This window comes from Gymnoscopelus braueri (assembly GCF_963280865.1).
Source record: "Gymnoscopelus braueri genome assembly, chromosome: 19".
In the NCBI taxonomy this organism is placed as follows: Eukaryota; Metazoa; Chordata; class Actinopteri; order Myctophiformes; family Myctophidae; genus Gymnoscopelus; species Gymnoscopelus braueri.
In genome coordinates this window covers 28780688-28793013 of record NC_137621.1, presented here as the reverse complement: position 1 = coordinate 28793013, position 12326 = coordinate 28780688, and the positions used below count along the sequence as shown (strand labels likewise).

The 12326-nt window shown below is 42.5% G+C and overlaps 1 protein-coding gene across 2 annotated transcripts in view; it reads right to left on the bottom strand.

Moving 5' to 3' along the window:
- Window positions 1-12326, bottom strand: part of ppp2r3a (protein phosphatase 2, regulatory subunit B'', alpha) — a 97180-nt gene that overhangs the window by 70723 nt on the left and 14131 nt on the right. For both annotated transcript variants that reach the window (XM_080415073.1, XM_080415074.1), the window contains exon 2: window positions 4780-4834. The gene's annotated coding sequence lies outside the window, so the exon portion shown is untranslated. The remainder of the gene's footprint in view (window positions 1-4779; window positions 4835-12326) is intronic.

Below are 12326 nucleotides of genomic sequence, written 5' to 3'. Positions count from 1 at the left end.
CTGAGTGTAGTGGTCAACTGTGTGGTTAAAGGTAGTAGCCTAGTTAGAAACCTCGGCAGGCTTCGCTTCGTCATAGCTAGGAGGATAGGTACTGTAGATATCATTGACTGTAGGGTTCTGTATAGTAGTAACACTGTGTTTTGTTACTTGTGAATAGTCAGCAATACTCAAAAGATTTTTGTGTCGATTGAGTAGAGTTGGGCGATATCAGCAAAATCAAATATAATAATATTTTGACCAAATGCCTCAATATTGATATTTTGACAATTTTGTGGGGATGGCTATTGGCGCTTTCATACAAGATTTGATCATATTATTTTCATAAATAATCATCAGTAATGCCTATATAATAACTTATTTGGTAAAGGCAAATAATACAACAGCTAGAACAGTCAGTTAACCATAACCCCACAAATTCAAACACTTTACTGTATATATTCCATTCATTAAAATGTTCACTCTCCTTTGGCATATACAAACGTTTACTATGCCGATCTTATCTGTAATGTCTTATCAAGTGAGATATAAGATGTGTGTGTGACCGTTTTCCTGAGAATGCAGTTTTGAGTCTCACTTTCCTACAAAGGCATACATGCATGATATGAACTACTTCAGAACAGAAGAGTTAGATGAGTTGAGTCTCACTGACTCAGTGGCTTTATATAAAATCAGAGGTAATATCTTCTGGATGTCGTCATCTTGTGACTGTGTGTCAGTATAGTAGATGGTGGAGCTGGCTGTGGACTGGAAGGCAAGTCAGAGGAGGGAACACTAAAGCCTCGTTGGCCCTGCCTTATCTGGAGTTTTGCTTGGAGCTTGCACACAATCGCACAGACACACACATGCACAGACACGTTTGTAATACTATACTTGTGAGGACATTATTATTTTAGGACGGCGATTTTTGTTGTTGTTGCCATTTCTAACCCTAAAGGCGTAAATAGCCCATCTAGATCTACTATTTTTGGTGTGTGACATCGGCGCGGAAGCTCAATCTAGCATAAATCCAAACCTAATCCCAAAACGAACCTCTAAAAGTTTAATCCTAACCTGAATCTTTCCCTAATTGCAGCAGGTCTAACTAAATTAAACTAAATTCATTTTTAACTATAACACCACCATGTCTCTTGTTAGAACCAGGAACATTTTGTCTATTTCGCAACTTGTATTATACTTGCGAGGCCCTTACAAGTATAGTAATACGCACGCACACACGCACGCACGCAGCTTTCCAGCCTGACTCAAGCCAAATCCTTGTCTGTCTCCAGGCACTCATGTGTTTGGTATGATGGTATGCAGTATGCTGCTGGGATGTGTCATTTGCTCGTTTCTCAAATCTGAAGTGCATGCAAGTGTATACGTATACAGTGTGATATATATACACTGTATGCTTCCTTATAACATGAGCAGGCTGAAACGACCATAATTTGGTTGTGTGTGTGTGTGTGTGTGTGTATGTACAGTACTGTACATGTACATGTACAGTAAGTGTGCTTCCATGTAAAAGGCATCTTCTAGCACTATAAAATGTGTGTGTGTGTGTGTGTGTGTGTGTGTGTGTGTGTGTGTGTGTGTGTGTGTGTGTGTGTGTGTGTGTGTGTGTGTGTGTGTGTGTGTGTGTGTGTGTGTGTGTTTGTTTCCATATAACCTGAGCAGGCAGTGAACGTAATGATTCCACATTTTCCAGGCAGTGTTACTAGGCTCCAGGCAGACACACAGTCATCCAGTCTCGTCTGTGCCAAGTCTCCATGTCTCACACCTTTGGCTCACCACCTACACACACACTTGGCTGCGTGCATGCAAACACGTACATATATGTACCATATGCATATCGCCGCTGTCGGGCGGAAACTGTGAATGTTCAAAAGCTGTAATGGAGATGGAAAAAGGGTGTTCTAATGGACGGTGGACGCCAGAAAAATACCATTCACTGACGTCAGACACAACCAAAAGTTCCCAACAACGCCGATTTGCGCATGACCCTAGGGGGCGGGGTCCCGTCAGGCACTATGTCGAGGTGTCCATTTTATGCCAATATATGGAGTTCTTGGTTAGCCACGCCCAACTATGGAGTCCAGGCCAAACTATCAGTTCTATGGCGTCATATTGTACTCCACATTTGCGGATGTTATGTACAACGACTTCCCGCTCTGGACGCTGAGTTTTAAGTAGATCGGTCGAGCGGTCTCCATATATGCCCATATATGGGCATAACTGAGTTCCCCATTTTAGGGCGACGGGAGTTATTTTTCAAAGAATTTAAAAACATGTAAAGGGCGAAAATAGGTAATCTATACAGTATACTTTCGCTACTTTAGCGCAACACTGTCGTAAAATAGGCCAATTATTTAAGAAAGAATATAAAAGGTTGAAAAACAGCAACGATATGCAACTATAAAGCATTTACCAACACATGCACTGTACACAACAGTCAGTCATTCTTTTAGCAATGCAAACACGTGTACACACAAGTGCAAACACATACACACACACACACACACACCTAAAGTAAGGCTGTGCCAAAGACCACTCAAGAGACACAAGTTGATCTAGTAAACCAACCAAGTGGAACATGCATGACTGACACAATAATGCAAAGGACAAATGAAAGAGCTTTGCTGGAAAAGGTCATGTGTGCTCAGTAAACCTTGCCGAGATAAACACAGGTTAAAATGAGTTCAAACTCTGTTAAAAGCTAGAACAGCCATCAATTTAAATGGCCTATGCACACAGGAAGACCATGTCTTCTATGTTCCCAGCAGTGTTGCCAGATTGTGCGAGAGAAATAAGCAACCTGGTCCATGAAAACAAGCCCAAAAGAAGCTACTATAGGCCACATGAGCACTTTAAACCTATATACATAGGATATTTGAAAACAGACCATTTATAAGCTCACAACGTGTCGCATCGCATGAGCTTGTTGTAGATCTTCTATTTTCAAAAACAAACTTGAGGAAAAAAGTGACAAATTTGAAATATTCTTTAAACATTTTAACAACACAAATCTGGTCCCTGGCACACAATGTTTTTCAAATGATACGTGGATATTGGACAATTACATATTAATTTGGGGGTCAATGTTTGATTACCACTGGTTTAAACAAAATTAGGAAACAAGCGCAAATAAGCAACTACACTTTAACAAGCCCAAAAAACCCGCAACTACAAACATTTACAAGCGTGAAGCGACAGAAAAACAAGCCCAAAGTCACTTATAATAAGCAGAAATGGCAACACTGCAGAAATGGCAACACTTCCCAGCATAATGCAAGAACGTAGGTGGTTGAGTATTTTAAGACTGACAGCACTGTTGTTCTTCCCAGCTTATACTTGTCAAATTAGATAAAAGCCATCTGTAAAATCAGTTTTCTGTGGTAGTGCACATAATCTGTATTTTACAATTAATCCACAATACCATCATGATTGAGTCTTATTTAATCTAATGTCCTACATGTATTTTGAGTGGTTCTATGCTAGTTTTCGGTGCATTTCAAGAAGTAGTCTTTTGTCCAAAATGTAATATCCAGATAACACACACAGAAGACACTCAGTTGAGTGCGCACGCACGCACGCACGCACGCACGCACGCACGCACGCACGCACGCACGCACGCACGCACGCACGCACGCACGCACGCACGCACGCACGCACGCACGCACGCACGCACGCACGCACGCACGCACGCACGCACGCACGCACGCACGCACGCACTCGGGTACAGAACGCTGCAATGTGAAGCCATCCGTACCAACAGAAGGAAGTGGACTGCTAATCATATATCATTTATGTATCTTTAAAATGACACATTATTTTACCTGGGTTGTACTTTCTCATAGTTCTACTTGAATGTTGACAAGAAATAATAATCCTGCTAGTGTTTGAGTAGCGCGAGCCATGACAAAACTAACAAAAAACAAACAAAAAACACATGTGTAGCGAGGGCTGCCGCTAGGATAAAGATACCAAGGATTAGTCTGTGACGTCACTGCTAAGATACCAAGTATGCGTCAGTGATGTCACTGTCTAGCGATAATTTCAGACAACGTTACGTTTCGATGTTTCAAAGACCATCAGCGCACACTGCTTTGGTTGTGTATTGTTGTTCTGTTAATATTATAACTTAAGACAACGTCAGGAACACAGTCAAACTTTATTATTCACTCTAAACTCTTACTGTGACTCTTCTTCTGTGACATGATATTCTCTATCTCCCAAAGGCCCATAGTCCACAGCGCCCCTTGAGGCCACTAAGTACCATTACAGTTGAATTGAAGTGGGCTCGGGTGCAGAAGAATCATGGCCAATGTGAATGCTGGCCAGCGGGGAGAGGGCAATCGTACTCTGGAATGGTTCGAATCAATCTGACCCAGTCTGAATCCGCCCTAAAACTCTGGGAGAAAAACTGGCTCCCATCCTGTCTCTGTCTCTGCTCTACTTCAGTCTGCATCCAACTATCAGCTTCCCACACAGACTGGTGAAAAGTCAAGCTGCTAATTATAATGACCGATTGAATCATCACTGATGCCATAGCATCAGGTTAAGACTATGGTAATGCTATTGTTCCATGTGGAGACTCCCCTCCTCTCCTCTCCTCTCCGACATGCAGCAGTGTGTTTGGAATTAATCTTCCGGAATTCAAATTAATGAAAATAATATAAATATTATATTGTGACAGAGAGAGAGAATGTGAGTCTTTCATGTTCTTAAATCTCACTTTTAAAACCGTACTAAAGCTACATCCTCAGTCCTCACAGACCATAACATCAGCAACACACCCACCTTGCAATGGCAGGACAGGAAAACAACACCAACAGCAGCTTCAGCTCAAAACAGCCTGGGAGGGAAAGAGACAGACAGACAAATCGAGAGACAGAAACAGAGAGAGGGAGAGAGAGAGTAAGCAAGTAAAGTAAGTAAGTAATTTCATTTATATAGCACTTCTCACAGAGAACTCACAAAATGCTTTATATACAATAGGAATAAATACACACAGCATGAAGCATTCATATAATTACAAATCAAAAGAAAAACTAACTGTACAATTAATCTCAGAAACAAAACAGCAGACAGAGATGTTAAACACTAAAACGTTTTAAAATCTTTTCTTTTCGCCACAATCACACAATCACAATGTCCTGTTTTCCATCTTTCTAAATAGGGGCCGTTGGCATCATTTCCTTCATGACAGAGAGGCCAAGTTTGGAGACAGACCAAGATGGATACAGTGGGCTTTTGAGTCCATGCTTGTGCCGCATGATTTATGAGCAGAGAGTGAAAGGGCACTGTGTGTGTGTGTGTGTGTGTGTGTGTGTGTGTGTGTGTGTGTGTGTGTGTGTGTGTGTGTGTGTGTGTGTGTGTGTGTGTGTGTGGCGTTCATAGGAGAAGGGCATCCAGAGAGCAGTGCCTGAGGTGTAAGCCTATATATAAGCCCCAAGGCGTCGGGTAGAATGGCCCACATTCCCCTGATTCAGCCAGCCTGTGGGTACTTAAGACACCAAACTCCACCGTCTCTCTCTCTTTCTTTCTCTCCCTTGCTGTCTATACTTAATCTTTCTCTGACACAAACTCTTTAGTCTACATGTCACAAACGGACTCAAACACATGTGTATGATCTCCCCCTCTCTCCTTCGCTCTCCTCCTTTGCAGTTCTCCTCCCACAAGCCTGAGGGTGAATCGTCACCTATCTGTTATCTGTACAGAGACAAAGCATCAGGGAGGCTGTCACTTGATTCCCATATGCTTTGGGAATGATACCGTAACTTAAAACAGTTAGCATAGAGTCTGTATCCTCTGACAGATTCGGACCTTGTAGGCCGGCAGCAGCTGGATGGAGCAGTGGTCAGAGCTTCCAAGCCGTGGGCGGTGGAGAGCTTTGTATCCATCTTTGAGGGGTGTGTAGCAGTGGTCAAGAGTATTGTCACCGGCCTGGGCTGGCCTAGCAGTCCGGGCACCTAGGCTCCTAATGCAGCCTGACTAGGGATGCAAATGATCGATTCATTCATTCATTGATAGTTGATAACCTTATCAATCGATTAATTTATTTGATAAGCGGCGTTTTTTAGGAAAATCCGTGTCCGAAACCGAAAAAGAGTGCAGAAACATAATTGCCTTGATGTATATAGCATTATCGATCGTCAACGAGCATCAGCTGGACACAGACACACACACACCTCCCCTCTGCAGTGCTCTATGGAGTCAGTCTCATTTCTCTCCAAAAGCTGGAATATGATGGAATATGAAAGATTCTGCGAGACAAATCAGGAACCAGGTCTATGAAAACAAAGAAAGCAAACTGGTATACATAACTGTGTGTCATGTTAAATTAGCAGCTGACGACATTTTATTCCAATATCAGTCTGAAACAATCTTCACATTATTTGGCAACGTTTAACAGTAACTGTTTTTTTTTTTTCAATTATATTTTCACCTACCGGTATATATTTAGAGAGGAGTTGAAAAGTACTAAACCATGTAAAAACATTAAAACTATAGGTGTAGTGCCGTGACAGTGACTGCACTGGCTGACATTGTACAGTACTTGTACAATCTACAACAGTACATTGTACATACATGTAGGTGGAGGTTCTACTGTATGAGAGTCAAACAACTAAACCTGGCATTCTCTACCCATTGGGTCATGCAGAACCACTTTCAGTAAGTGAGGTCACTTTGAAGCCTAAAACACCGGAGCCAGTCAGGACAGGTCCAGACGAACACTTTCATCTCTCTCCCCTCTTATTTGTCATGCCAACCCAAAACAGAATAGCAAATGTTAATCTACACAATGCATTGAGAGCTTGTAGATCAGCAATTTTTTTAAATCGACAAAGTATATAATTGGGCTAAAGTGGTTAAACTGTCATTTTGCTGGTGGCCCCCTGGAACACCCTAAACGACCCCCTCTTTGAGAACCACTGGATTAGAAGGTATGACAGAGAGATGATGGAAAAGATCTTCTGTTCTGATATCCCAGCCGATCCATATCACTGAACTTAAAGACGGGGTGCCGTGATTCCCCCCCCCCCCCCCCCAAAAAAAACATGATCATCAGGTATTATGATTATACTAGGAAGATTTTTTTCAAAAAAAAGTGTACTGAAAGTGTTAAAATTATGTTTTTATGTGGACACGCCCACCAGTTGTTAAGTATACCTGGTTTTCAACTTAGCACCTCCCACCTGAACCAGTCCCTCCGCCTCCTCCTACAAGACCACCCACCTGTCCTAGTCCCTCCTCATCAAAGGACTGCCCATGGCCCTTCCCAGTTGTTTATAAAATGCTCTAGAGCAGTGGTTGTCAAACTGGGGTCTGGGGACCCCCAGGGGTCCTTGAGGGGGTTCCAGAGGGTTCACAGCCAAATTAGTTTAGCATCAAAATCTGTGTAACCAGTTGAAACCTATACATTGGCTATTAGAAAATAGCAGATCTACAAGCTCACAGCGTGTCACATTGCGACGCGTTGCGAGCTTGTAGATGTACTATTTTCAAATAGCCAATGCATATACAGTACGTAGGTTTAAACTGGTTACACGGATTTAGCTATTTTCAAAACATTATATATTTTTTTATTACTTTTTAATTTGGGGGTACTTGACATGAAAAGGTTTGAGAACTGATCTATAAGCTCTGACAACTTGGTTCTCTCTCTCTCTCTCTCTCTCTCTCTCTCTCTCTCTCTCTCTCTCTCTCTCTCTCTCTCTCTCTCTCCTCTCTCTCTCTCTCTCTCTCTCTCTCTCTCCTCTCTCTCTCTCTCTCTCTCTCTCTCTCTCTCTCTCTCTCTCTCTCTCTCTCTCTCTCTCTCTCTCTCTCTCTCTCTCTCTCTCTCTCTCTCTCTCTCTCTCTCTCTCTCTCTAATGAAGCACTGTCAACCTCATAGACACATGAAAAACTGAAAAAGCACAAAACCATGGCACCACCTCTTTAAGAAGGAGTATGTGTCTGAGTGTTCACACGTGCTTGTAGGCAAAAAAGAATTAGCTTGAGTGCATTTTTCTATTTGTGCATGTGTGTGAGCTTGCATGTTGAATACTTTGGCCCCAGTACTGTGGGAGTGCGTTTATCAACAACAACTACACCCCCCCCCCCCCCCAGCCATTCCCCAGGGGTCCCCGGACATTTAAAGTCACTCTGGTTCCCATGCACGCCTGTGTCACTGCCTGGGCTGTGCCCGTTCCCATTGTGAACTCCAAACAATGTTGCTACAAATAAACCAGAAACTCACAGCGTAATCACAGAGCTACTATGGCAAAATTACAGCGTAATTACACTCACAGCCCACATCAACAGAGTCAACATACAGTTGATCCCGTCTCTCTGGATTTCAAAGATTAAAAGCGTAAGAGTGGCGGCCTTTAATCCTACCGTAATCAGAAAGTTATCGGTGTCAGAGAAAGAGAGGGCAAAGGAATTACAGTTTTTCATGTCTGGTCAAAGGTTTCTTGGGCACAAACATAAACACAAGAGTAAACGTCAGCATACCACGTAAGGTGAAATTATAGTTCCATTGCACAAGATCATGGGAACATGAGATCGTCTAGTCTAGTGGACTTCAGATGAACGTGATTCAACTTCGGATTCCACTTCAAATACAACACGACCTAGGTGGCTCGGCCAGTTAGTGGACATATCATTATGCCAGAGGACCCGAGTTTGAATCAACAGTAGCATACATTAATAAATGTGACATCCCAAAATTATGAGAGTCTTAATATCCAGCAAGCGATAAAAGTGAATTACTGGAAACAAATTCAAATAAGAGAGAAGCTGTAACCTTACTGGTCTGACAGACCAGAAATAATAATCCTTTTGCAAAAAACATCCATGTTCTGTAACTTTTTTAAACAATGATCCAAATGGGAAGTTTTCAGCTGTGCGCAACAGGCCAGATCCCCGCCAGGCCAGGTTGTCTACCCCGGCCTGTGAAATTTATACGCAGTGGAATGGAATGGAATGGAATCTGCTCAAACTGACTGATATACTGATACAGAACCATATATAGACATGTAACGTCGCTGTCGGGTGGTGGAAACCTTGTATGTCCAAAACCGTTCCTGTAAATAAAAAAAAGGATAGGATAGTGAAAATAGACGATCTACAAGCACACAACGCATCGTATCTCAACGCGTTGGGAGCTTGCAGATCTGCTATTTTTCCTCTTATAGTGCGACACTTTTGAGTCTTGTATGATGAAGTTGGGCAGTGGTTCTCAAACTTTTTAATTTCAAGGACCCCCAGTTTAATAAGCATTAGGCCACGGACCCCCATTTGATACCATTTGCTATCTTTGGGACCCCAATCTATACTATGAAATCCTAACTCTGAGAGAGTACAAATGGAACCAAATGGACCCGTAAGGGTCCATTTGGTTCAATTTGTACACTCCCAGAGTCATGTAACTCCTCAAGGACCCCTGGGGGTCTCCGGACCCCAGTTTGAGGCGTCCGGGTACATCGCTAATCGGTGGTCTAGGACTCGGTATCGGAACCAAAAATCTGGCATCGGTCGGGCTCTACCAAAAACGTAACCACTTGAACCCCAGTAGCCAGCCGATCTACAAGCTCACAACGAGCACGTCACATTTTTTGTGAAAAGATTTGGTGTAGAGTGAAAAAGGAGGGGGCCTAATATAGACAAAAGTCCTTTTAGGAGATTTTATTATCTGGCATGGGCTGCCTGTGCTGGATAATAAAATCTCCTAAAAGGACCTTAAGTGAGTGCTGGTGATCTTTTGGTTTACTTTAATTATTTTTGAACCGCCCACCCTGTAAAAGACTGTTGTTTGTGACGAGTGCTCACTTTTTTTCTGCAGTTACATAGGCCTAGCACAGAGGTTTTATAGGGTTTAAGTATTAAAAATAATAATAACTTGAAAAAGTGCTCCTCAGAGCCAGGTCAGGTAGGGCCAGCAATGTTTGGAATTAGCCAATCAGGATGGAATATGACAAATTGGACAGATCTGTCTTGATCACTATCACAGAATATAGAGATAATGTGTACTGATTTGCGTGATGTTTGGACAAAATTTTTAGGAGTAATATAAAAAAGAATTTGTGCAAAAATCGTCCTCCTGGTGGCGCTATAATAGGGCAATGTTAAAAGGGTGGCATTTGTTCAATGTAGTGCGAATGTGCGTGCAAAGTTTCACCGCAAGTTCAACGGGCCACTCCTGCAAACTTTAGATGTCAATCTTAGCCAAAACAAATGATGATAAATAAATAAGATCAGATTAGCAGAGGCATCCAACATCCAAAAGTAGAGTGAATCATATTGTCCAAATACAAAGCTACACTGGCGTCTTGGCGAGGAAATGCCAACACATGAAAGTTACATCATAGTTGATAATGTATGCATGTAAAACTAAAAACATATTTAGTTACACCAACATTGTTTTTGTGAGGTAGTTTTGTACTTATTGGTGAAGGATTTGTCCCCCCAGCTAATCTCTTACACAAACATTATGTTGCAGTTTGTAGATTTGAAACATTTATAAAGATCGCCATGTCCGTCATGTCCTCACTCCCACACAGCACTAGCTGAAAAATCTACAAGCTGCCGGTGGCAGATTAACATGGGAGAGGATTGAAAGCGGAGACGCTCCTCATGGGCTCAGCTTGTAAACTTGATAGCTGTGCAGTGATTTACATTTTAACCCATTAAGACCTAGAACGCATCTGTGTCACTTAACGATTTGGCTATTGAAAAATAGCAGATATACAAGCTCATAGCGCGGCACCGAGTGCCGCGCTATGAGCTTGTAGATCTGCTATTTTTGAAAAATCTTGAAAACATTTTTTATTATTATTTTTTTTTTTAAACTGTTTGGATTTAGAAAACTTTTTTGAGAATCGCCTCAGGTCTTAATGGGTTAAAAATATTGAAATAATGCTTGAATAGCAACCTGCTGAACAAGTATTCTGAATATTCATGCATTTTGGGCAACCCTAAAAACATATTTTCAAAGACAGAGCTCTTGGCCCATTTTTTTGTGGCATCTCTCTTGAAGTATTGCTGCTGCTCACAGAAAAAAAAAACTGAGGCTTTAGGTTGTGCGATATGGAGGTGAGTGACACTGGCGCTACTGGATCCAAGCTCCAGGTGATGTGGGCCACAGGTGCAGCCTTGGAGCAGCGGCAGGCGAGCAGGGGCTTTGATACGCCTCAGTTCAAACACATAGCAGTATAGACAACTCACTGATGAAAGACTGCTACTGATATCAAACTACCACATGTCAGCCTCCCGGGCATGAGGGCACCCACATACACAGTGACCAGTATGAATAGACACAGACACACACACACACACACACACACACACACACACACACACACACGCATATGTTATAGGCCTGTGCGTGTGTGTGTGAATGAATGTGACAAATGTGTGTGTGTTTTTCCACGCACACACACACACACACACACACACACAACCACACAGTCATTTACCAGACATTCAACTCTCTTCAACTTTGATGTCTCTGTTGTCAACCCTGGGGGGGTTGTCTGATGAGAGGACAGAAGGATATACAGAGAGAGAGAGAGAGAGCAAGAAAGAGAGAGAGAAAGTGATGAAAGAACGATACAGAGAGGGATATGGAGAATGGGAAAAAAGACAAAGAGGGTGCGAGAGAGAGAGACCTCTTTAAAAGTATAATGTTGCTGTAAAAGCAATTAAAAGTGTGTGAAGTCTTACCCGTGTCCTCTCTTATCCAGGTCCTCATTAAATCTACTGTAATGCTGGAGTGTAAATGAGAGGGGAGGCTACACAGTAAAAGCTGCAGTTATTATATAAATACTCTAGAAGATTTTAAAGAAAGATTTTACAGTGCAGAGGGCCCAGAGAGACAAGCTACCTGTATATTACGATTATGACATGGACAAACAGGGAGAAAGAACGAGAGAACAGAGGGAGACAGATAGGGAGGGGGGAAAGAGAGAGAGAGAGAAGGAAAGAAAAGAGATGGAGAATAAGAGGGGAGTTGAAAACAGACAGTAGAAACAGAACAGGGTGGAAGAGTGAAATTTGATGGTAGCTAAAACTGACGCAAAAAGAGTGATCGATGGAGAAAGAGAGGTTCAGACAGAGGGAAAGAGATGGAGGAAGTGAATGAAAGAAGTCGACACGACTCTCGTCTACCGAGCAACTGGACCCCCCCGCCTCTCTCTACGCATCTCCCTCCCTCTCTCTCCCTCTCTCTCTCTCTTTGTCTCATGCTGCTATCTCTGCTATATCTATCTCACGCTGCGATTCCAGCTGCGCTTGTAACCACGGAAACCGCAAAGTCGGAACTCGAACCGTGTGTGGTTATAGGATAATACGGTACCGATGTG